This window comes from Peromyscus eremicus, chromosome 3, assembly GCF_949786415.1.
Source record: "Peromyscus eremicus chromosome 3, PerEre_H2_v1, whole genome shotgun sequence".
In the NCBI taxonomy this organism is placed as follows: domain Eukaryota; kingdom Metazoa; phylum Chordata; class Mammalia; order Rodentia; family Cricetidae; genus Peromyscus; species Peromyscus eremicus.
In genome coordinates this window covers 118,698,170-118,724,935 of record NC_081418.1, presented here as the reverse complement: position 1 = coordinate 118,724,935, position 26,766 = coordinate 118,698,170, and the positions used below count along the sequence as shown (strand labels likewise).

Genomic DNA, 26,766 nt, shown 5'->3' with positions numbered 1-26,766 from the left:
AGTAAATAAGAAGCTTTTGATAACCTCAAACCCTAACCATGTCATCTAAAATAATTTACCAGGACTCTTTGCCTTAGGGAGTCACTGTGTGTTTGCCCAGCTCCTGGTAAAGCTGATGTGTGTTAGGATTTTCACCTAGTGGTTAAGACCACAGTAATGTGAGACAGTTGGGTATTGGCCTCCTCCCTACTTTAGCCTTACTGTGTGTTAGCACTGCAGATAAGAGCTTGCAAACTCCTGACTGACTCTATCTGCCTCTTCAGACAGTCTCTCTGTGCCAGTTTTCAAGACATGTCTCTCCATGTGTATCTGTGCATACATTAAAAGTAATCCTGTTTTAGCTACCATAGCTGTTACTTTTATGTGTTATTATAAAACAGTGCTTCAGCTGTTAGCATGCTGTTCTTCTGCCATATGCTTCCCTGGCCCTTCTGACATGGCTGCCTTTCCCGGGGCCCATGAAAGACAGAGGGAGTCTCAGTTGGTAGGCAGGAGTGCCTGCAAGACAGTGCAATTCTGAAGAGCCTTGCCTATCCCCTCATGCTTTTCAGAATCGTCTCAGCTGATTAAGGAAAATACTCTCATATCAGTACTTCTTTGTACTTTGGGGCATGGAGCCTGGTTCCTAAACTCCACTGTCATGACTCCATCCTGAAACTGCAAGTTCTCCCATTTTCTTTTTTGCAGCAGAAAGGAAGATGGGCAGTGGGTTGGAATTGTCTACCTTTTAAGTGGGAAAATCATCATGTTCTTTGGACTTATAAAAATGCTGGCACTTATATAGGGCTTACATTCTATATTTGTTATATCCACTGAGCCTCAAAGCAATTGCTAGTATTTATTATCTGTTTACTAATGAGTATAGTGATTGTCAGCCATTCCACAAGGCATCATTTGAGCATTTGTGTGGTAAACACTAGGAATTTGAGGAAGGGTTTTATTCACTGGTGTTATGATTATTCTGTTTAGTTATTTATTAGTTATTTCCATTTTATATTTGAAAAATTGGAGTGAGAAAATTAAATTAATTTGCCCCAAGTCATCTAGATAGTGAACTAATGTAACAAAACTCTCAAACTTAGACTTTTTTCATTCTAACTATAGCATAGTCCTTTATTCCATTTTAATTTGTCCCTGAGTTTGGTTCTTCTAGCTTACCACTTCTCTTTTGAGAGAATTAAAAAAAAATTGCATTAGTACAAGAACTAACAGAATAAGCAATTATTTATTCACTACATGAGGGTCCTCATGTGCTAACATAATCATTAATAATCACTAATGTGAAGTTAGTATCAGAATAGAAAGGAATGTCTTGAAAAGGTGTAGCAACCACAGTGGCTAAGTTCATTAGTGTAGCAGTTCTGTCATGTCCAGATGACACGGTTTTATCCTCCCCCACCTCTTTCTCTTACACACTTCCTGCCACCTCTCCCCTGATAGTCCCTGAGCCTTGGGGAGTGGGTTTTATATGAATGTTCCATTTGTGGCTGAGCACTCCACAGTCAGTTACTTATTCTCTGAACTTTGACTGGTTTTTAAATTTCTGATGAGGTCTCAGAGCTACATGAAACTATAGTTAGAAAGATATAGTTATATATCTAACTATATAGTTAGAAAGATACAAATTTAAAGGGAAGTTTGATATTATGTTTATTTAGCAAAATAATTACTGGAAGCTTAACTCCTGGGGCTTGCAAGTTCCTCAACAACTGCTTTTTGGCCATCTATAAGTACCAGGCATGCATTTCCTCCTGTGGAATGGACCTTGAATTCTATCAGAAGGCTGTTGGTTAGCCCCATAATATTTGTGCCACTATTACATGGGCAAATCTTGTCACAACAGGCATTGCTGCAGTTTGAAGGGTTTACAGCTAGATAAGATGAATGATGGCAATTTATAGTGATGCCTACAGTGTCATTTATTCTATTCTTATTCTTTTTTAAAGCTAGTATTTGACATTTTTTAATGTTTCATGATATGACTATTTAAACTATTACATATCATATATGTATATAAATTATTATTTGATGTGGTAGTTTCCTTTATTATAACAAATACCTGAGATAATCAGCTTTTGAGCTGTACAAATGGCAAGAGTGCCTGCTGGATAACACTGCTCACCATATGGCCAGGGAACATAGGAAAGGCCCAGGGTCCCACAATACCCTGTGAAGGTGTTTACTCAACACCCACATACATCCTATTAGACTGAGGCAGGTAAGTGCTAAAGACACTTTAGAACCCTGGGACTCCCATTTGCATTTTTGGCTATGCATTCACAACTCCGCCCTCCTCTGTCACCCTATAGTAATGTACTAGATAGCACTACTCCTTCCCCTGAACATGATTGCATACACACACCCTTTCAAAAAATAGACCTAGCAATTTCAGAACCCTTGAATCCCTACCTTCTTTGATTTACATGTACTCCCACCTCCAAACAATGGTATGATTTTCCCCACCCCTAGTAACAATAACATTTAGATAGTTTCTATTTAAGTGTATTCCCATCACATCCAGGTATGAAAAAATAGAAAGGTGGATGATCTGACCTGAACTGGTTTGGGGTACATGCACAGTAAGGCAAAACTGTGTCCTCTATTAACTTTTTAGATAGAATTATCTATTTAACATCTTATGTCTATGCATAATTGGGCATATGTATAATCAAAGTCAGGTGCATTATGGAAAGGGAAAGGCACAGTAGAGACAGGGTTATATAATGTAATCTATCAATAAGACTAGAGAACCACCCATACTATAGCCTTACTAACTCTGGTGATTTGACTAAAAATGGCCACCATAGGCTCTTATGGTGGTTTCAAAAGCCCATGCTAGGTCTAGTCTCTCTCTCTCTCTCTCTCTCTCTCTCTCTCTCTCTCTCTCTCTCTCTCTCTCTCTGTGTGTGTGTGTGTGTGTGTGTATGTGTGTCTTCCTCCCCCCTCTCTTTCTATGCATCAGTATGTAGCTCTCAGCTACTGCTCCAGCATCTGACTGTATGCCACCATGCTTCCTGCATGATCATAATGGACTAAACTGCAAGCAAGACCCCAGTTAAATGCTTTCTTTTATATAAGAGTTGCCTTGGTCATAGTGTCTCTTCATAGCAATAGAATAGTGACTAAGACAGTAATCAACTCTTTCTTCTTTTGAACCCCATAAAAGGAAGCTCTGAAAATCATTGGGGCCATCATTTAGCCTCATTTATGTAACCTGATATCAATATTGAACTGTATTCTCCTTTAATATGTATTATCTCTTTGTTCCAAATAAAGTCATCTTGTTTCTTTTGTAAATCTGTCTAAGCCTTTGTTTTCAACTCTTTAGATAAGAGGTTAAGAACCTTGGAGCACTCAGGTCAGACTCTGTCAGTAAAAGATACTCATATTGTAGAGTTTTTTACATCTCAATAGCACCAAGCTGAGGCCCCAGCATCTACTACATACTCTTTGGAGAATACTTATCTAAACACTTAGTAACTAGTACTAGATTTTCAAATAGTAACTAATAGAGAAAAGTTTAACCTAAAATAATATATGTCATGGCTTCAATGTGTCTCTCAAAAGTTCATATGTTAGAAACATTTTTCTTTAAACTGTATGTTGATCATATTTAAGAACAGACTTCCCTCTGAGATGTAATTAGGGTTGGATGAGGTCATGAGTGTAGGATTCCCATGGTGAACCTAGCTTCTCAAGAAGAGGACAAAATACTAGAATTCACACAATCCTCTACCCATCATGTGATGCCTTTTGCTATCACGGCAGAACAAGAAGGCCCCTGTCATGTGGTGACATCTTGACATTGGACCTCCTAGCCTTTAGCACTGTCAGAAATACATTTGCATTATACCAGAGTTGCAGATATTCTGTTATACCAACAAAAAATTCACAAAGATCATCCACAGCCATAAATATGAATAAATTACTAGATTAAAAACACACCATTATTAGTGGCATGTGTGGAGGATAGAATTTAAGGTCACTTCAGTATTACTTATCATATATATATATATACATAGTTTCAAAGTTTTCCACAAAATCTGTGTGTTAGTTATATTTTTTTAAAAAAATGAGATTTGTCTTTTAATTAAAGGTATTATTTTATGCATCTATCAAAAATGGTTAATTAACAAAACAGAAAATCATTAAGATTTCTTTTCTCTGAGGGCTTTATTTGGCTAATGTTATACGATTTACAAAATTTCTCCTGTGAACTTGCCATTTGATACTTGCAGTTTTACATTCTAACTGACATTTCTGTGATATTAATAATAGTTAAATATTATTGTGTGCATTTCTGGAACATTATTATTTCTACTAAATCTCTGATGTGATCTTATTGTATGAAATTTTATTACATCCTTCTTTTTCACTGTCATTGTACCTTATCATATATTAATTATATAATGGATAATCTTATGAAATTTTACTACCTGGTAGGGTGGGTTGTTGCACATTATTTCCTTTTCATCTGCAGATCTGTCTTGCTTTTATTTCTACAATATTCTCAGTTGTTTATTTCTTTTAGGGTTTTTTTGGCACAGAAAACTCATTTTCTGAAATAGACTACGGCATTTAAGATTTTGTTGTTACTATGTCTTTAAATATATACATACATATGTTGTTGCTAATCTCTCTCTCTCTCTCTTTCACACACACACACACACACACACATACACACACACACACATACACACAATGAACTGCTTATGCAAGTCCCACTGCTAAATAATTTCAGTCAAGAATTCAGAGCATCTTATGTTACTGATGTGACATAATTATGAACCTAATGAGTAATATAGATTCTAGAATTGTAGGAACCCAAGGAGTGATAACATCCAAAAGACTCTGAGGCTGCTGGGCTTACAGTGGTTAGGTCACACAAAAATCATCTCTCCAGTTAGTGGTTTTTAGAGAAGAATGAATAAAATACCACATCTAGGCTGAAATGTACATATAATGATGGGCTTTGTCTGTGAGAACACCTGTTAATTACATTTGCTTCCTAAAGATTTGCACAGATAGTTTTCTGTGGATCTAGTATAGTCTCATGAATTTTAAGTGAACTATACTAGATCCACAGAAAATGACATGTGCAAGTCATTATCATCATCATCATCATCATTATTATTATTTGGTAGGGTACTATTTGCTTCCATTTGGCAGAGGCCTAGAACTCTTCTAACTAGCATGTAAGATTCAGGACAGCTCTAGTAACAAATTATTTGGGCCAAAATCTCAATTGTGCTGAGGTTGAAAGTCCCTGACCTAAAATGACAAATAACTGCTTTTTTTTTTTTTAAAGTCATTTATAGGAGAACAATAGCTCTGTTTGGGAGACATTACTCATCTGTCATTGTGGCCATGAGCCTACAACTGAAATGGCCATTAAAGAGGAGAGAGAGACAGAGAGAGACAGAGACAGAGACAGAGACAGAGAGAGATGGGAGGGAGGCACTAATTTTCAGAGGAGTGCCTGTGCTTCTTAAGCTATCAGAGTCTATAGGATCCCAGAGATTCTGTCCCCACCCTGCTTCTACCTGGCCATGTGCTATGAAGCCAGTAACTCATTGTTCTGGTGATCTTCGTGGCTTAAGTTATAGCAAGGAAGTAATGAAAACTACAACATCTGTTTTATTGACTTTAAGGTGCATGTAGACATCTGGCCATCTTTTGAAAATGCGGACTCCAATTCAGCATGCCTGCCTCACTGGCTGAGTAATCAGCAGGGTAGAGATCATCTGGGTCTTATATCCCCTCCACCTCTAATGCCTATTTTTTAAATTAAGTTCAAGGTTTTATTTTACATCCCAATGGCAGTTTACCCTTCCTCTTCTCCTCCCATCCCCTCCCCCCACTCCCACCCCCAAACCACCTCTCTTCCATTTCTGTTCAGAAAAGGGCAGACCTCCCATGGGTATCACCAAAGCCTGGCATATCAAGTTTCAGTAAGACTAAGCACCTCCCCTCCTGTAAAGCCTGGGCAAGGCAACCCCCTATGAGGAGTAGGTTTCCAAAAGCCAGCAAAAGCCTTAGGGACAATCCCTGCTCCCATTGATAGGAGTCACACAAGAAGACCAAGCTATACAACTGTCACATATATGTATAGGACCTAGGTCAGTCCCGTGCAGGCTCCCTAGTTGTCGGGTCAGACTCTGTGATCTCCTATGAGACAAGATTAGTTGTTTCTGTGGGTTCACTTGTGATGATCTTGATCCCCTAGGCTTGTACAATCCTTCCTCCCTCTCTTCACTAGGATTCCCAGAGTTAGGCCTAATGTTTGGCTGTGGGTCTCTGCATCTGTTTATAACAGTTACTGGATAAAGTTTCTCTGATGACAATTGGGATAGGCACCAATCTATGAGTATAGCAGAATATCGTTAGACATCATTACATTGGCTTTTTCCCCCCTCCAGTTGTGTTTGGTTCTATCTTAGGTCTCTGGGCCAACCAGCCTCTGGGTCCTGGCTCTCCGGGTGGTGTCAGAGGTGAGCTCACTCTTGTGGCATGGGTCTCATGCTGGACCAGTCATTGGTTGGCCACTTCTACAATTTCTGTGACCTTATCTCTATATTTCACATCCTGTTTATTTTAAAGTTTATCAGGAATATGACCTTGTCACATCTGCAGGCAAGTTTGGCTGCTAATAATAATTTTCTATTCTAAACTTCAGATTAGGTTGCAGGTAGCTAGTCTATCAGACTCTGGCAGGGCAGGGGTCCAACATCTGTAAATGGACCTTAGCTGGCTCAAAGCACTTTTGGAAATGGACTTTTTTTTTTTTTTTTTTTTTGCCTCTTACACAGCAACTTCTTGTTTTATCTGAGTCCTCATTTTTTCCATTGTTTTAATGGAGTTCTAGTCTTTGTCCTACATGCCTGGGATAAAGCCGGAAAATGATCATTAGTGTTAAAGAGATTAAAATTACAAATTACTATTTACACGGAAATGGCCCATGAACAGAGGTTGGTTATACATTCAGTACAACTGGCCGGTGGATCACCTTTGGATTGATTGATTGATTGATTGATTGATTAACATTTTTATGCCAGAACTGTACTTCATCATTCTTTAGTTTCTGATCACAAGTACACCTATAGAAAGAGAAGTAGCCTTTCCACTTATCTTCCCCTTTCTTAGATCAAATAAAAGAGAAAAATGGACTAAATAAAACTAGCTTAAAAAATATACTAAGGCTGTGGATGGACTTCAGTGGTAGAGCACCTCCCTGGGGTATCCAAAGCTCTGGGTTCAATCCCCAGTGCTACCACCAACTCACTAAATTTGAGAGAAATACTCCCATTCAGAGATTCAGAATCACTTCTCCTTTCTATGAGGTGGTGGGACCTGTTACCCTAGAGATGAACAGATGGATACTGGAGAGAGTTGTGGGCTAGTTTGTGATTTGTGTCCTCTCTCCCCTAACCCCATATACTTCTAGGTTGAGTTTCTAACCTCCCTTTGGTGCTGTGGAATATGACAGTATTTGGAGAAAGAATCTTTCCAGAAGTAACGAAGTTAATGTCAAGTTATTAGGTTATTTCCTGTGGTGATATTTTGTTTGTACTTTATCAAATAAAGCTTGCCTGAAGATCAGAGGGCAGAACCAACTACTAACCATAAAGGCCAGGCAGTGGTGGCATGCCCCTTTAATCCCAGCACTTGGGAGGAGGAAACAGGAAGATCAGGAGTTCAAGGCCATCCTAGGCTACACGAGATTGATCCAATTTAGAAGAGAAACAGAGCCAGGCGGTAGAGGCTCATGTCTTTAATCCCAGCATTTAGAATCTCATGCCTTTGATCCTAGTACTTGGGAGGCACACAAACCTTTAATCCCAGCACTAGCGAGGTAGAGACGGGAAGTGGTATAGCTGAGCAGGGAGAGGAATATAACATGGGAGGAGACAGAAGCTGGGTCTCTTTTGGCTCAGGAGCTGGTGAGGTGAGACTTGGCTATGGCTTGTACCTTTGTCTCTCTGATCTTCCAGCATTTACCTTGATATCTGGCTCTTGGTTTTTGTTAATACTAATTAGAATTCATGCTACAATTTCCTAATCAAAGAAGACTGGTATCTTTATGAGAAGGGGACATCAGGACCCAAGCTATAAGAAAATACAGCAAGATATGTCATCTGCAAGGCAAGTGGGAAAACCCTTAGGACAAAAACCCCATTGATTCCTTGGTCTCAAATTTCCAGCTTCCACAATTGTTAGAGAATCAATCTGAGCTGGTTAAGCCACCCAGTCTGTGGTATTTTGTTCTGGCAGACCTAGGGATCTGATACAGATGGGCCATTTTAAATGTTTCTCTACGGAAAGCCACAGAACATAAAATACACATCTGGTCTTCTGACTTCAAGATCCTGCGGGTAATTTCAGCAAATAAAACTTGGCTCTAGAAAAGCCTCTGTGTTTTCATTACCTGCTCTACTAAGGCTTTCTGTGGAGAGTAAGAAAGACAGCCAAACTCATAAAAACCTAGAGAGAATAGTTTGAGGGAGCTGTAATAAATGTGCGGTGCTCAGGTTCTAGAGGAATTCTCATTCTTCCTGCAGTCTCAGAGAACAATGGCATTAGCCTTCTGTGGACAGCATCTGTCACTTCTGTGTGTGTTCAGCCTTGAGGCACCATGCCCTGGTTGCTTGGAAAGGTCTAGCTAAAACCAAATGTGTGGTGTATTGCTGATGGTGCTACAAAACGGAGACTGTAGGTCACAAATGTTTTGTTTGTCTTGCCCAAGTTGAACAGATGAGACTTAGCAGCATTTTGTTGTTCTCCCAGGATAATGGTTCTTTGGACTCTGGGGCATCTTCAGAGTACAGTGCATCATGCTTGGCATCTGCTCTTCCTTCCAGGGTAGTCCTGGAAGGTGCTCAGACACGCTTCACCACTGTGTGCTGTGTGTACGTGTGTAAGACTGTGAGTCCAAGACAGGGCTCTTGATGACGCATACCATGGGTGCACGTGCTGACTCCACTATCCCCTGGTGGTGTAACACTGGAAAAGTTACTTTTTCATCTTCCTATGCTTTAACATCCTTACCTTTGAAAAAAGATAACCCTAGTATTCTCACCAGTAGCCATGCTGAAGACTGAAAGAATTAATACATGTCAAGCTAATATAGTAGTACTTGGTAGAGTAGGAGGCATCCAGTGAATGTTACCAATGTGGATGCTATAGACAAGCTGTGCATATGAGTTCATTTTTCCCCTCAAATACAGGAATGAAAATTAACTCAGAAGATTTTTTTGTCATGTAAATATTGTAGTGTATTTGATACCATGGACATAATGAAAACTTTATTTAATTGAGTCTTTCTATGTGGCACACGTGGTGCTAAGCAAATCTTGTACTTAAGCCTCATAACAATGCTATGAGATCAGCATTGTAGACAAATCAAGGCAAGAGAATTTTCAGTTTATCATCAAAACCCATCAAGCTCTCAGTGGTTCATGTACCTCTGGAAGGATGGACTCCCCCAAAGGATGCATAAACAAGATGTGAAGCTGCAGAGGTATTAGGTACTGACCAGGATAAGGCAGGTTGCACTTTATTAGCAGAAGCACCAAAGACATATAATGAGATGTCAAGCAATGATAAGTGTAGAGCTCAAAATGGCAAGGCATGCCAGCAATGCTGGAAGCTAGGAGAAGATGAGCATGGTTACCTCTAGTTATGAGTGGTGGGTAGCACTATCCTGTGGCCCATTGTCTGAGATTGAATCAAGAGGAGAAAGCGTGCAGAACATCAGCATTCTTCTCTCTCTGCTTCCTCACTAGGGATGTGATGTGATCAACTGTGTCACATTCCTGCTGCCATGTATCTCCATCAGGTGAGACCAATTCAAATGTCTTCTGTAGGCCAGAGTGGCCAGGACTTCAGACTTGGAAGCCTTTTTCTGGGAGATCATGATCTTGGAAAAAATAACAATGAAGTTAAGGCTGATCCTGGGGTTTTTGATAGATGGAGGATGTTTGATTATTGCTGTCTCTATTATTTGGGAGCAAACTTTCCAATAAAAAAGCAAACACAATGATTTATATATAGCAACAAAATTTATGTATTATATAGTGCTATCATAAAATGACTTGGTATTACTTTGTTGTTGTTGTTGTTTGTTGATTGAGACAGAGTTTCACTATGTAGTTTTGGCTGGGTGGGAAATTGCTCTGTAGACCAGGCTCACCTCCAACTTACAGAGTTCTGCCTGCCGCTGCATTCCTAGAGTTAGGATTAAAGGTGTGCACCAACACCCTGCCTTGATATAGCTTACAGAAGAAAAGGGGGAAAATATTAGATGACACACCCCTCTCCCCAGAATAATTTTTAATCACTTTTTAAAGGGGGACAATATGACAAATGTTTTGCCTAGCTATGTGACTAGTTATACATAATTATTGCACTAATTGTCAGTGGAATTACATAGAAAGTTCAACTTTCATAATTACTGTGTCAGAAGAATAACCCATGTTAGATACTTTTTGGAATAGATACAAACGGTTCTTCTACTTCAACACGCAGGAAGTTGCATTTACAAATCCACTAAGGTGTCAGTAAACTATGTTGAGGTTGAAATTAGAAATTTTGCCTTTATACCATATTTCATGGTTCATACGATTTTTTTTTTTACTTATACTCTGTCCTTCATCATCACCTTCTCTTAGTCTAATTTCTAGATGACTATCTCCATCTCTCTGTCCCTTTGGTTTCCTTTCACCCAATATTTCTAGTCCAATATCTTCTCTGAATTAGCAGCCTACTTTTCTCAGCCCTCAACCACAGTAATCACTTTCAGATATTCATAGATGCCCTTTGTTTTCTATGTCTGTGTCTGCTCATTCTGGAATGATTCTGACTCTCTCTCTCTCTCTCTCTCTCTCTCTCTCTCTCTCTCTCTCTCTCTCTCTCTGTGTGTGTGTGTGTGTGTGTGTGTATGTGTGTGTGTGTGTGTCTGTCTGTCTGTCTGTCTGTCTCCTTTTTAATATATCCATTTTCTTTCATTCTTTCCAGATCTTACAATTTTAGGATTGTTTTGCTGAACCTATATCTGTTTCTAGTCTGTAAACTTTAATCCTTGCAACACCATTCTAACAATGTTGCTACTACACACACAACACCACTTCATATAGTGTCCAATCAAAATCCTGTGGCACTTGTATCTATTCCAGTGCCTGGTACAGGTAATCAATCAATCCATGTTTGGAGATGTTGGACAGATCAAAATATAAATGATGAGACAGAAGGGAGCAATGCAATTTCAAGAAAGGAAAACTTGATTGCTGTAGAGCTCAAATGAAATGAAGTAGTCATTATCCTATTCTACTGGGCTTCAGCAGATAAAGTCAGTGTCCTGTGAAAACCAGCTTTAACAGATCATTTCCTCAGACTTGAGAACACACAAGGGAATGCAACAAAGACAAACAGAAAAGAGACAACAGGAGCAATGGACTCTCAGAAGGATACGGAGTGAACAAAATGACTCTAATTTGCAGAGTGAAATGTGCTATATATCTTTTTGTTGGTATTAAAGCTCATCATCTTTAAGCTCTTAGTTTAGGGGCTCAAAGGCTACACATGCAATGTTCAAAGCTTTAGGTGTCTACCGACCATCTTAGTAGCCTTGACCCCTTTGACCTTTATCTTGAATAGCTCTAGTTGTTCTTTTAAGAATTATCCTTTCCCATTGGGATTCCATTCTTGGGAGACTAATTTGAGGATCTGCTCTTCCCCAAAAATAGTGAATAGTGTTATGGAAGGCATGGGGCTCAAGTCAAATCAGGACTCATCAGTTTTGGGAAAATGAAGCTTGTATTTGCCTAGTTGTTATGAGACTGGGGCTGATGGATCTCATAGAGAAGACCATAAAGGAAGAGCCTGGGATGATGCCAGTGTAAAGAAGATTAGCAATAACAGTTGGAAATAGTGTCTTCAAGGACATCATTAGAGCTCTAGGATTTAGAATTCTCAGACTTGGCATAAACATAAGTTTTAAAATTATGAGGGAATAGCCCTATCTATTTTGCTTATGCTAGTGTTTTAAAATTTTCACTGTCTTGGATTATACAGAAAAATACTAATTGTATAGATTTCATCTGATATGATACATGTGTACACTATGAAATAATCATGAAACTCAAACTTCTTCATAAGTAGCATTCTTTTTGATATGGTAAGGGTTCCTGAGAACTCTTTGCACACTTCAAGCAGACAATACAGCATGTAGTCGCCATGGTAGTCATGGTGTAGTCGCACAAAAACTATTCATCCTGTAAAATTTTGGACCCCTGACCAACATGTCTCATTTTCTGTAGTCTACTTCTGCTTCTATGAGTTCACCTATTTTAGATGCTACAGGAAATAAGATCAAAGAGTACTTGTATTTTTCATTTATTCTACTTAATATAATGCCAACCAGGTTCACCTTCATTGTCACAATAAAAGTACTTCCTTCTTTCATTGCCTGAATAATACACCCCCACTGCTTGTGAATATATGTATATAAGTTTGTATGTATGCATGTATGTATTAGGATTGTATATATATATATATATATGTATATATGTATATATATGTATGTATATGCATATAAATTTACTTTACCCATTCATCTGTGGATATTTACTTCCTTTGGGTATGTACTCAGAAGTAGGATTGCTACACCATAGGGACACTTTCAAGTTTTTGAGGAATCTCTGTGTTGATATCTATAATGGCTGTATCTATTTACCTTCCCACTGTTGATGCATAACAGACTTCTTTCCTCCCACATCTTTGTCAACATTTATCTCTCGAATTTTTGATAATACTTATCCTAACAGGTGTGAGGTGATAGCTCACTGACCTTTTGATTGGTGCCATCCTGGTAAGTAGAAGGTGCTGACCCAGAAACCAGTTGCCCATATATGTGCCATCTTTTGACAAATGTCTACATAAGTCTTTAGTCATTTATTGATTTAACCATGCACCAGATATATAGCTGGATTCAGCTTGTTTCTATTACATGTAGTGACAGGACTCTTCCTCTCTATTTTCTCTAACAAGAATGACAGAGAAAGACTAGGGACTAACAAGTTCTCCTTCTGCTGTCTGTGTATGCTAGACAAAACTAACAAATGAAAAACTTCCTTATTTTTTATCATCCGAAAAGTGAATTTTTTTCCTGAAAACAATAAAACATGTTTGAGAGCTGCATTCCAACCTCCAGCAACTTACTACAGTCCAGCTGGGGAAAGAGGCTCAACATATATAAAAACAGAGCTTAGCTCTTATTATCTAGAGCAGAATTTCTTACCTCAGAGGACATTGCTTTTCACCTTTTGATAAGAAAGGCAGTTGATCCAAAATGTTTGTGTTTCTACGATGTGGTTGGCAGGCATTTCCATCTGGGGTGATGAGTGGTGATTCCCTTACCCTGGTAATTAGATTTTCCCAGCCTGAGGCATAATAGAAATTAACAAAATGGTGAATTACAGTGCCTTGCCTGGCCTTGTCCACAGAAACATATTTCCTTGAGGATAGATTGCTTACAACTTTGGCTTTGGGCGACTGGAATGAATCATTCATTGCTAACATCATTTAAGAAACACGTAATAAAAACTTGAGAGGCATAAGGGATGGCTTAGTTTGGGGAAGGTAATACAATACAGTTGAGGGCTTTAGATTTAGTCCCACAGATAAAATAGCTACCATTTATTTATTTATTTTTTTGTGACAATATGCCATGCATTATACAAAGTTCTTTACACGGATCATCCTATTTAATTCTCATAACAACTAATAAGTAGATTCTCCTAAGTGAATTCAAAATGCAAATCTACTTGCCTAAAGTGATAGAGCTAACAAATGTAGGAGAGTTATTTGGCAGTCAGTCGTAGAACCCAAGAGCCTCTACTAAATATACTGTCTGCCCAGCAAGGGAAAGGACCCAGTAACTGAAGGAATAGGTAAGAAGCATTGCTGTGCAGAGATCTGTGCACTGTCCAGACATGCACATACTCTCAGGACAGCTTGATATGTGCTTCAGTTAACCTAGAACAGAGCACAGAAGCCCTGGACTGCCGTGATGGCCAGTGGAAAGGAGAAGATAATGACATGGAGACATTTTTGCAAAAGTGCACTGCAGTACTTACATGCTGAGTGAAAAAAAAATGTAAAGAGAAGAGTTAAAACACGTGAGAGTCCATTTGCAGCCCAACTATAGAATGCCAGTATCTGAATTAGTACCTCTCGGGTGATAACTTTCAGTCTATGAGCGTGTATTCCCAGAATGCATTGAGTTTTCATAGCAGAACGCTTTGTCAAGGAAAGAACTGTTCACATGCACATTTTTAGGAGCCCCATTTATCTGTTTAATGTATTTTTAAATTTTTAAAGACTTCACTACAATTATGTCTGGGCATATATACAAAAAGGAGAAAAATCAATGTTAAATTTACAAATAGATGCCTGTCTCTGCCTTTACTTTATAATTTCCATAAGACAAATAGCAAAAAAAAAAAAAAAAAAAGAAAAGAAAAGAAAGGAAGGAAGGAAGAGGAGAAGAGCTGCAAAGTGGAGTTATTCAGAAGGCTTGGAGAAAGTTTCTTAGATGCTATTCCACTTTTTTTTCTCTTCAAGATACAAGTTCCTTAAGCTAGCTCTTCTTCAGTTGCATTTTTACATTGACCCACATTGTGCTTATTATTTTTGGAGACTGGTGGGGCAATACATGAATAGGAAGGAGAAAAGATTGATTTCCATAAGCCTGCAGGCTGGGATAAGGATATTGCACAAAATGTCCATTCAATATCAGGGGAGAAATAGTAATCAGAGCTTACCTGACACAGAATACCAGCTATAAGGTTCATCAAACTGACCAGCCCAATTCTCAGCACTTTACACATTGTCCTTAAAATACTGATGCATGTAACACAAAAAGAAAAATGTCTGGCCCTCCCTTACATTCACTTCTTAGGCCAATACAGATAGTATGTAGCACTTTTCTCCAAAATTAATACCTTCTGTTTTGGAGGGAAGCTCTTTAAGACACAGAATTTAACAGGAGGTAGAACAACAGGATATTTTAAGACAGGATGCTAAGAAGGAGGTGAAAACCAGTATATTCGAAGGTTGTGGTTCTCAGCCTGTGGGTTGTGACCCCTTTGGGATAACATATCAGATATCCTGCCTATCAAATATTTACATTATGACTCATAACAGTAGCAAAATTACATTTAGGAAGTAGGAATGAAATAATTTTATAGTTGAGGATCTCCACAACATGAGGAACTGTATTAAATGGTCACAACATTAGGAAGGTTGTGAACCACTGCTCTAAGGTAAAGTGAAACATTCTATCCTGCAGAGAAGCTATTAAGCTCAGGAAACAAACATCTTAATAGCTTCAGGAAGTTCCTGAAACTGATCAGATTCACTACCCACTCCCAAGCATATACAAGTAGTAAGGAGTGTTAAAAGACATTCTCAGACAACCTGAGCTGCCTAGAAGAGCCAAGCAACCTAGAAGAAGCAGAGACCACCCAAGTTGCCTGCGAGAGACTTAGGCCAACTGACCTACCAGGAAAGGACACTCTCTAACATGTTGAGCTACCTGCAGACTATACAGTGTGTTCCGTATTTCCAGCTTTTGTCAGCTGTCACCCATGCTTTGGGGAACTTTGGTAATGTCGATGTCTTTGAGTCATTTTTTTTTTTTTTTTTTGGTTTTTCCGAGACAGGATTTCTCTGTGTAGCTTTGCGCCCTTCCTGGAACTCACTCTGTAGCCCAGGCTGGCCTCAAAACTCACAGAGATCCGCCTGGCTCTGCCTCCCGAGTTCTGGAATTAAAGGTGTGTCCCACCACCACCCGGCCTGTCTTTGAGTCATTTCTGATCCTGTAAATAACCCTGATAAAACTCATTGCTGCATCAAGTTGAACTTCATTAGTGTCCTCACTTTGATCTGTGGTTGGTTCCATATCTGGGATAAGTGGATATATGTTCATTTCTCCTCAGGAATAGTGTCACATAACAATTGATGACATAACTTTTGGGAGTGAAGGAAGGACCCATGATATGAAGGTCAAAGACTAGGATGGAGTCCTAAGTGGTATCTTTTTATGATGAAACTGTGGTCCCAAATAAGTCATCTATCTATGTATATGGGATTAGACCTAGGCCACCCCCTTACTGAGATATGCATATGCTCATCCCTTATACATAATAAAATACTAGTTAGTTGGTCAGAAGTACAAAAGGCCAGACCTATGGAATTTGTGTTTGGTGTATGGCTGACAGTGAGTTATGGAGGATTATGACCTTAACCTTTGAGATTTGATTGTCTCTAAACAGCAGGTAGAAGTATGGCTTTGTAAAAGGCAACGTTAAATGAATAGTGTTATAATGCATAATAATGAAATGGTATAAGGCACACCGCAAAATGATTTTGGCAAGTCTTTTCCTTATGCTAGAATTACTGTCTCTTCAATTGAAATAACAAGATAGAACAGTATGATTCTGATAAATTTTTAAGTATATACATTCTGCTTCTATTCACATTCAATGGTGATCCTGTAAATAACCCTGATAAAACTCATTGGTTCACCAAGTTGGATGTCAATAGTGGCCACAGAAAGGGAAGTGATTTGCTGGGGAAAATGGTATAACAAACTTGATGTAAAAATATGTCAGTGGTGATGGTAGATGATGTTGGATGATATGAAGATAACACTTAAAATTTTTAGTCACTCTTCTCTTTTATGGTGTTTTAGACAAGCTATGACTCCCACTGATAGGATGTGATTACATTATATCGTTTCTTACAATGACAGCAAATTTATTTAAAATGAAAAGGAAACTGAAATCATACACTGAAGAATTATGTTTTGTTCTGAGAATGTCTTGTTGTGTTTTCTCATCTGGGTTGTAGCTCACTATGGTGACTCAGGCTGACCTTGAAGTTTTTATCCTACTGCTTCAAGCTCTTAAGTCTTGGGATCATAGCCCTTCTTTCTGGTCACTGAAAGGTGACTTCTTACTCCTTGGAATTGTCAAGAGATAATAAATTTCCTTTTATTCATTGTGGCTCTCTCAGGGCTTATGCCAAGAAAAGGTGACTCATAGTGACCTCTTAGTAATTTTAAGATGAGGCCCAACCACTCTGGGAAGATTCTCCAAATAATTTGAGAGTTATGATTTTGGGTCACATGATTTCCACCTACTTCTCAAGAGGTTGAAGACTGGGTGTAATCCCATGATCAGTGGTTCAGTCAACCATAACTACATAGTGAAACACAGCAAACAGTCTGGATATTTAGCTCACAGGAGCTTTCTGCTAATGATACACATTCTCTTGCAGGAAGGAGGTGCATCCCAAGGGCATGGAAATTTAGTGTTTGCAGGTCGTACTAGATCTCACCCTATGTGATTTTATTATTTGGCTGTGACTAATGCATATCCTTTTATGATGAAATTGTGGTCCCAAATATGGTCCTTTTTCTATTGACATGTGATTAGATCTAGGCAACCTATCTTACTGAAATATAAACATGTTTTCCCTTATACATAATACAATATTAGTTAGGTGGTCAGAAGTACAAGAGGCCAGAGAGCTATGGAGTTTGTGTGTGGTGTCTGGCTGAGAGGGAAGCTTGTGGAGGATTGTGACCTTAACCTTTGAGATTTGACTCTCTTACAAGCAAGTGCGAGAATGGCATTGTAAAAGGCAATGTTAAGTGGTATAATATGCAAATAGTGATAAAATATATAAGAATAAAATGGTATAAAGTGCATTGCCCAAATCTGGCACTTGATTTTAAAGTGTTCAGAGTTTGGGAAACTGTTTTCTGTGATAGTGATTATTCTAAGCAACTGAGATATAAAGAGGTTAAATAGCTTACCCAGTGTCTCATCACTACTAAGTGGCAGGACTGGGGTACCAAACCCAAGCAGTCTGATTCTAGAATTCTTTATTCATTTAAACCACCTTTTTTTGCATAAGGTTTCATATGTCCCAGTGACTTTGATATTTTTATGTTGATGTGGCTGACATTGGATTCTAAGTCTTCATGTGTCCACTTTCTGTGGATTCCTATGATTACAGACACAAGCCAATACTTCTGCTAGAATGCTTATTCATTCTATGTTCATCATTGTACTAATAAAGTATGTGCCTGTCAATTACTGTGAAGATGAACTGAAGTATTACAAATAAAACTTAATCCAAGACTTCTAGCATACAGTAAAGCAGTAAATTTATTAAATATAAGTTTCTCTATCAGGTAAATATAAATTCTTATATTAGCAGTTAATTTTATGCCCTATAACACAGTATAGAATCTAGTGTGTGTATATATATGTACACACACACTTCCTATGTATATGGCAAAAGTTATTTATTTATTTAGAAACCCAGGGATTCTATCACAGACCTTTTTAGTATGAAACAATTCATTTTCCAGTCAAGGAATATCATTAAGTCTGAAAGTAAAGGCATTGTGATAAAGAACCTGGCTCTTCCAACCTTTTCTTGGAATTACACAATTCTAGGTCACATTGTTGGAGACAATGAGAGGAGAAATTTTAGCTAACAAAGCAAAATGTGGGCTTTGGGCTTCACTGGAGTGACTACAGTGGCTTAGTTAGTTGGAATGCTCTAGACTGGTAATTTATCTTTATTTGTCAGCTCTCAAGGGTGAGTTCTTATGAAGGGCAAAAAGTGACTAGGAAGCAAAAGCAATTGCCTGCTTTTGAGGGGTGAGTATCCTCAGATTTGAGGGTGAATTCTAAAATTCTTTAATTGAGCAAAAGCCAAAACACACCCCTAGAATCTAACATTCCTAAGTCAGGGAACTGAGAGACATTTGAGTACTTTACATATGTATATGAAGATATTATATAATATATGAAGATATCAACAGTACTAGCTGTGACTATATCTAGATATGTTAATTTGCAGAAAACCACCATTTATTAGAACAAAAGAGCTTCTGATATTGTATAAGATAACTTTTTGAAGTGAGTACCTTTCCTGGGTTTGGCATTCAAGGAAATAGTACAGTCAAAGGCCCAATGGGAAGCCAGTTCCTACAGAAGGACAAAGCTTCATTGTCACCTTGAAGTAATAGCAAAGGCAGAGACAGTCCATTTTCTTTGCAAACTCATTAATTCAGTGGATGGAGGGAACAGGGAAGGAAACTGTGACAAGATAGTGAGGGGAATAAACAGACCCAGCTCCATAAGCAACAGGAAAGGGAAAATGGATTTTAACTTGCCGGCTCCTTCCTTGATGGCGTAATGGACACCAGTTATGTGTATTTCTCTTCCTTCCCACAAGGCCAGGTATGTGAAGTGTTTAAATGCTTCCACCATGAAAGCTATAATGCTGGTATCCTAGAAATTCTGTTTCATGGCACACTGGGAAATGGGCTGTTTTAGTTTGCCTGATTACATATTCTGACAAGCAGAGACTACAAATGTGCTATGGCAGATGGTGGCTAGACTACTCATTCATTCATTCATTCATTCACTTGGCAAATATTTGTTGACTTTCTGTATACTAGTCACCCTTTTAGACATGGTGGGTATATGATGCTTGTAAATATCATGGACAAAAATCTCTTTTAGAGTTTTGTTATAGAAGAAAATTCAACTCACAAATGAATGCAATGAATTCAGAGAACAGTGTTTGAAAACAGTAAAGAAGATGCTGAGGCCAGTACAAGAAAATCCTTAGAGAAGATCTTCTACATAGAGGGAATGTTAAGTGAAAGGCTCTAAGATGGGAAGCATGTAAATGGCTTATCAGAGCATACGAAAATATTCTAGCGTGGGATGAAGTGTTAACAGAAAGTAATACTGAGAGACCAAAGGGGTACACAAAAGTCAAGTAACATAGAGCTTTGAAGGTTTAAGTTTGGGAAGCCTGGGGCTTTGTTTTGTATGTGATGGGAAGCAATTAGAGGATAGAAACAGAGAGACATGATGTGATACATATTTATAAAGCATTCATCTGGCACCTGTGTATTCAACAGATTATATGGCATGGATGTGAGCTGGGGAAGGATGAAGAAGTTGGCCAGTATGGCTTCCAAAAACCCAGAGATAGGAGAAAACATGTCATTATCTATTAAATGGAACAAATAGAGCCCAGGGTTGGACCCAACTGTGTCATTTCTTTCCAAGTGCTCTTTCCTGCACACTAACACATGGCTCAGTGGTGTAAGTGTCTTCAAAGGCATCAAAATATCTAAGCTTGAAAACAGCAAACTATAGCCCAAATCAAATATATAGAAAGACAACATGGTAAAAGTACACCCCTGTGTGGCAGGTAGTTCACATGTCTGTTAGGCCTTTCTTGGCTTGAGTTCATCTCATGCTAGCCTGCCTTTGTTTGTAGCTCCTTATCTGCCTTCATTTGTGTGATAGTCAGGGCTCAGCGTTTCCCAACTGCATCCTGTCTGAGTAGTTGGGGTTCTGTGACAACACAGAGTATGCCTGACTTCTGTTCACTTCTGATTTCATTAAAATCTACCCCAGCATGATGAATCTAGGTGTCAGCATTAACAATTGAAAGGAGGAAAAATGAGGAGACATGAACAAGCGGTACCTGGCTCCTTTGCAGTTTGGGATTGCTGGAAATCCAGAGAGAACTGAGAGATCTAAAATTCCTGCCTAACCTCATGGCTTCATCCTGTAGACATTCATCACAGCCTCACTTAAAAGCGAGGTGGTGCCTTAAGAACCACGATGTCATCGACTTATTCCCTCTAGCCTGACCCCCTGTAGAAAGTAATTTCTGCTCCTACACACTGATGCTGTCATGGTTTAATTTCTTTGAAACACTCCATCAAGACTAATTATTTAAGCGATTGACTTTGAGATGCTTGCATTGTCATCAAATTAAATTTCAGCATGGAATCATTTGGAATAAGCTTGATTTTCAAAAAATAGAAAGAATGTTGGGCTGGGGAGATGGCTCAGCTGATAAAGTACCCATTGTGCAAACACGAGGACCTAATTTCAGATCCCTGGCACCAAATGTAAAGAGCTGAATATGGTACCTGATGTCTGTAACCCCAGCACTGGGGAGGTAGATTTTGGAGCTCACTGACCAGCCAGCCTGGATGAACTAGTAAGCTTCAGGTTTAGAGAGAGGTCAAGTTTCAAAAAATAAGTTGGGGAGCAATTGAGGAAGATACCTCATATCAACTTCTAGCCTCCACACGAATGCACACACATGTATAATTATCTGCCTCCCCCATGCACAAGCCCACTTGAACCTGTACATACACCATATAGATACTCACACAACATTAGGCATATACTTAAAATTTAAAAAACAGTAAGATATTTTAAGATGCACTACGTATACTATTTAGCAAGCAAATATTATTGAAACATTACTTGAAAGCACTTGACTTTTTTTCAAAACTAGACATGTAGGTGTGTTTCCCTTTGATTGGCATTTTAGGATTTATTACTATTGCTATGTAACAAGTCATCACAAAATTAGGAGCTTGAAATATTGCACATTTATTTTCATGAAGAGACTTAGGCAGCAAGTCTGGGTGGGCTCATCTGGATTCAAGTTGTTGGCTTGGTTAAGGTTATATTTGGAGGCTCTGGAGGAAAATAATTTCCAAATTCATTCATGTTGTAAGAATTTAGTTTCTCATGGTTGTTTGTCTGTGGTCCATATTTTCTCATAGGCTGTCAGCTATGAGTTCCTAGAGGCAGCCACATTTTTTATAACATTGCCACATCCATCTTCAAGGCAGCAAGGCTACACTCATGTTGAGTTGTTCCTGCTTCTTTTTAGGCAAATAGGTGAGAATAAATGTCTCAGAGAGGCTCAGGTACTAGGATCAGGGATTCCTAGATAATCTCTTTATATTAAGGTCCACTATGCCATAAGTAGAACCTACTCACGGATACAGTATGCATCAGATTCACCTCTGTGGACATCATGTAGGACAGGCAAACTTGGCACAGAAAATCTTAAGTCCCAGCTATGATTTGGTCTTCTGGACTTGCTTACTGAATGAATATTTAGTTAGTATTCTCTTTTCAAAAATCATGTTGCCTCAAATTTGGGTACAAATAGATGACTTGAGAAGTTGTCTCAATGAACACAATGAATAACTGGGGGAGTAAGACAAGGAAAAGAAGGAAGTTGATAAAACCTGAGTCAAGGACCAATTCCTACTGCAAGCAATTAGAACCCAGTTATGTGTACTCTCTAAGAGAATATAGCCTATCTGTCAGAACCCTTTACTCCTGCTTGTTTTCCACCCTGCAAACACACTTGCTACCAGGGGTGCCAGTGTTCAATCATCTGTGTTTTTTGTTATCAGAAATCACTTCTGCCCTGCAATTTAAATCAGAAGATAATGTCCTTGCTATTTGGCACATTATGAAACCAAGACTTAGGAGCTGGATGGACTTTTTATGATTATTCTGATGGGTAGTAAACTATACAAAACCTGTATTATTCAGCTCATCCATGGCAATTGAAGACAGTTACAAGTCACTCCCTGCCTCCTGGTATGGTTCTCCATATCTTTTCAGTAATTTTTTAAACAGCCTAGCATTAAGGACCAGGGTGATCTGGCATATAGATGATCAGAATGACAATAATTCACAGAGAAGGTACTTTCTCATAATTAAGGGGAAAATGTCTATTGCCTCATGTTGGTGTAAATTGCACAGTGATGCTAAAAGTCTCATGGCTACTCATAAAGCCCCATGCATTTGATGTACTTTGATTTTTTTCAGCGTGTTTTCTAATTTGGGATGCTTTTTCCTAGTTATTACTGTTGCCATTATGAGCTCAGGTTTTAGACTGAGACCTTCCTGCATTTAAAGCCAGACTCTGCCATTTTTGTGTGTAATCTTAGATAAATTACCAGGCTCGGTGTCTAACTTCAAAGAACACAGGTGAGGTCCAGGTCAGATGGCATGTTCAGAGTGTTTAGAATTATTGAATACTCAGTGTGTTAGCAATTGCTGTCATTACAAATTGAGGAACCCTTATTTGAAAAGCTTGGATCGAAAGTGTTTTAGATATCAAACTTTTACAGGCTTTGAAGTATTCGTGTGTACATAATGATATGTCTTATGGATGGGACCAAGACTACACACAGAATTCATTTACATTTCGTATCCACCTCATATGCATAGTCTGAAGGTAAATTTATATGGTATATTTAGGGTGCCTGTATCTTGATTGTAACCCATGACAGGAAGTCAGGTGTGAAATCTTCTACTAGTAATGCCATGTCAGTGTATTTACGACTTAGTATTTATGACTCCTATTTTCTCATTGATAGACAAAAAGCTCATGTTTAGAGAGAAAGGGTTTGCACAAGTTCCTTTGCTAGATGGTGGTGGAATTAGGGTTAAAACATAGTTTCCAGAGTTCAAACTAAGATCTACACTCCCTTTCGCAGAAGCCAAGACCTTTCTTTTGTCATCTTCCAAAAATGCAGGGTTACATCTAGATGGATCAGCTGATCTCTTTCAAAAACCATTTGGTCTCCAAAGACCAATCCCTTCTCAACTCCAGCTATTGACTTGTGATGAGATAGCAAGAAGGGATGAAACAGCATCTCTCTTGGGAAGTTCCTTAGTTCCTCTGGCACATGACTCTAAGTGTATAGTTTCAAGACTTAACTAGACATAAATACTGTGTTCTTAATGGGCAGTAGTGTTGGGGTGGATCTGATCATTTCCAAGATGGAAGTGAAAATATTTTAAAGCACTTTGTTGGCACTATGTGAGTCTTGGGAATCAATTTGTACATGAAAATGTACTTCTGAGAAATTCCATGAATGTTTTTCCTTGTCTATCAGTAATAGGCAAATTCAAATCTTGTAGATTTATCTACAGCCATCTTTCACTCCATTGTGCCTCCATTGTTCTTTCATGTAATCAATATTTATGAATGACCCCATGATGGTTAGTAACCAATATTTATGAATGACCCCATGATGGTTAATCTTCCTTGTCAACTGGAAACTAAAATAACCATAGAAACACACCTCTTGGGTGGGTCACAGTTCTTCAAAGTATGTAACAGAAGGAATTTTGGACTACTAATGCTTGTATGTAACAAATAGTGAATTCAAGTAGGAAAATGTCTGTGGAGAACATTTTTAAGCACTAAATGCTAGAAGAAAATTCCTAGGAATGCTTTCTGATACTCCATGGAAGAACCAAATAAACTTGTGTTTATTCTGATCTTTTTGAGTTCTAGTTTTCCTGCTTTTCCCCCCCACATATTTGATGTTTGGGATTAGAATCATCCCACAGGGAGAAAATTTTAGAAAGGACATAGAATATATTGGTGACATTTTCATCTTCAAGTCATTGCTTCTATCACTTGTTGATGCTTGTTATTCAGACAGATAGCAATCTGAGAAGACTGTGGATTAATATCCTAAAAAAATAGTTTCCCATCCCATCTATAACCAGCATATCATATAGGGGAAAGGAGGGGGTAGGGTAGGGGAAGTCAATCATCCTGAAGTCTAGTCTTTATCCACTCCACCAGCCATTTGGTTAGCAAGCGTTTTTAGGCTTGTGTTTTCTGTTTCCCCCATTATTCCCCCTTAAACTCTTCCCTCATTTTTAGGTGTTTGGCGGTCAGGTGCTTCTTGAGATGCTGGGTCCAGTTAATTTCTGCTGGTGTCATCCTTATACTGCTTCATGGTTGGGAGGGAATTACCTCAGAACAAAACAAAAATGAAAAACAAAGCAAAATATTTACAAATGTCTATTTGCTAAATTAGTCATGACATGCATGTGTTGATTCCTCTTTACAGCATGGACTGCAAATGTTCCTGCATGTGTTCCTGCACAGGATACAAAAGTGCCCCTTTATTTCCAGTATCAATCACTTACTTTGGATGAGGATAGCCAACAATAGAATCAATATTTATGATTTTTGCCCCATCTGAACAGGGTATTCCTGTCAGAAAGTTCCCATGGCCTGTAGAGTAAGTTTGCCAATGAGATCTAGCCTCTCTGCTGCTAAAATGAGATGGCATAAAGATCCAGCTACATAAGCCATTTGTTTAAATCTCCTCAATGGTTCTTCTGCTGTGCCCCATTACAAGAAGTAAACACATCATTAAAACAGCTGTTTGATTCTTTCTTCTTTTTCATTTTTCTTTCTGTTTGGTGAAAACAATCATATTTCATATATCCTTAGGATTTGTCCCTTGTAGAGAGCCGTGCATGGCCGCGCCTCAAAGATGGTGCCGGCGTCCAGCTTCCACCTTCCGATGGCAGGTGTTCTCTGGGATAAACAACTCCTTATTTGGCTTGGGCGTGGAATCTGGCTTGCTTGCATATGTCTGACCCTATCAGCATTGTCCACATGGCACTATGGGGTTGGTTGCCCAGTGGCTATAAAGGGCGTGGGCTGGCTTTCCCCGGGGTCAGAAGATTGTTCAAGGTTCCTGAATAAACGGCAGAAAGAAGAGCTCGGTGTTGTGTCTTCCTTGCTGGTCGAGGTGGTCGCACCAAGTGGTGGCCCATACGGGGAACCTCAGGCTCTTCGTGGAGCTCAGAACTTTTTGCTGTCAGGGTGGTATACCAGTAAGTCCTCAGGTAATTTGGGGAACCACGATAAAAGCAGATTTTGCTCTCATCTATAGATAAAGAAAGAGCCGCGACAAAAGCGGACGAGAAAATTAAAGAAAGTGAGAGCAAGTGAAGGCAAAAGTGCTGCTAGTATCATGGGCGCAACTTCTTCACACCCAATTTTTCTGGTTCTTAATGAGCTGCTCCTTTCAAAGAAATTAAAGATTAAGAAGAGTACTTTAGAAAGATTTCTATAGGAATGTGATGTTGTGGCACCCTGGTTCACAGTTTCCGGAAGCCTCACAGTAGCTTCCTGGGAAAAGTGGGGCTGTGATCTAGACTTCGCTGCAAAACAAGGGACGCTTAAACATGGGGTTAGACCAGTTTGGAAATTAGTGAGAGGGTGTCTCGAAGGGCATTGCTGCAGCAATGCAGTAGAGAATGGGCAGGCAGCCTTAGAAATGTTGCAGGAGGAAAGATCAGAAAAGGCCATGTCTGCTAAAGCAGCGTCTACCTTTCGGACCTAGAGCGTTCCGAGTCCCCTATCTCTTCCCCTGATTCTGATGATGTTGAGTCATTATGTGAAACCTTGCAGCTGATCCTGATAGCCCTGATTCTGACAAGCGTGCCAGCGGGAGCAGCTGAGGACCCATAACATCACATTCTAGTGTATTGCTTTCAGATCCTGCTCAATGAGATCATTGTGGTCAACTCCACCCATGTGCACCTGGCCTTCGCTGTGGAAATGATGTCTTGGCTGGGAAATTCTATCACCTTTTTAAAGGAGTGGGCGGGATTAGGTGCCCTGGCAGGCCTACTGGTACTTGTCTCCTTGATGTGCCTGTGGTGCATTGTTCGTTTAAGGGTTTCTCAGCAGCACAGTGCAGCCATGATTATCCAAGCCTTTACAGCCATAGAGGCTGGACAGTCTCCCCAGGCCTGGCTGGCCGCATTAAAAGCTTGATCGCACAGGATGCGAGGCTAGTGCACTGCACTTGGGTCTAGCTGTATTGCAAAACCCAAGAAGAGCACGTCTAATTGCATGTGGGTTGATACCCTAATTCCCACCTCTGCAAAAAAGGGTATCGGATGGGTCAAGTGTTCTCTGGGTGGATGACACCTGGACTAACACCAGTACAATGTCCAAGTTGTATTTTGGCAGAGATTAGACCTCTGCTCTTGCCTGCTGCTTAAAACAAAA

At 39.1% G+C, this 26,766-nt stretch overlaps 1 long non-coding RNA gene across 3 annotated transcripts in view; it reads left to right on the top strand.

Annotated features, from left to right (window-relative positions):
• Positions 1-25,118, top strand: part of LOC131906033 (uncharacterized) — an 82,061-nt gene extending 56,943 nt beyond the window's left edge. For all 3 annotated transcript variants that reach the window (XR_009378104.1, XR_009378103.1, XR_009378106.1), the window contains one exon: positions 24,803-25,118. This is a non-coding gene — a long non-coding RNA (uncharacterized LOC131906033). The remainder of the gene's footprint in view (positions 1-24,802) is intronic.
• The last annotated feature ends 1,648 nt before the right edge of the window (positions 25,119-26,766 follow it).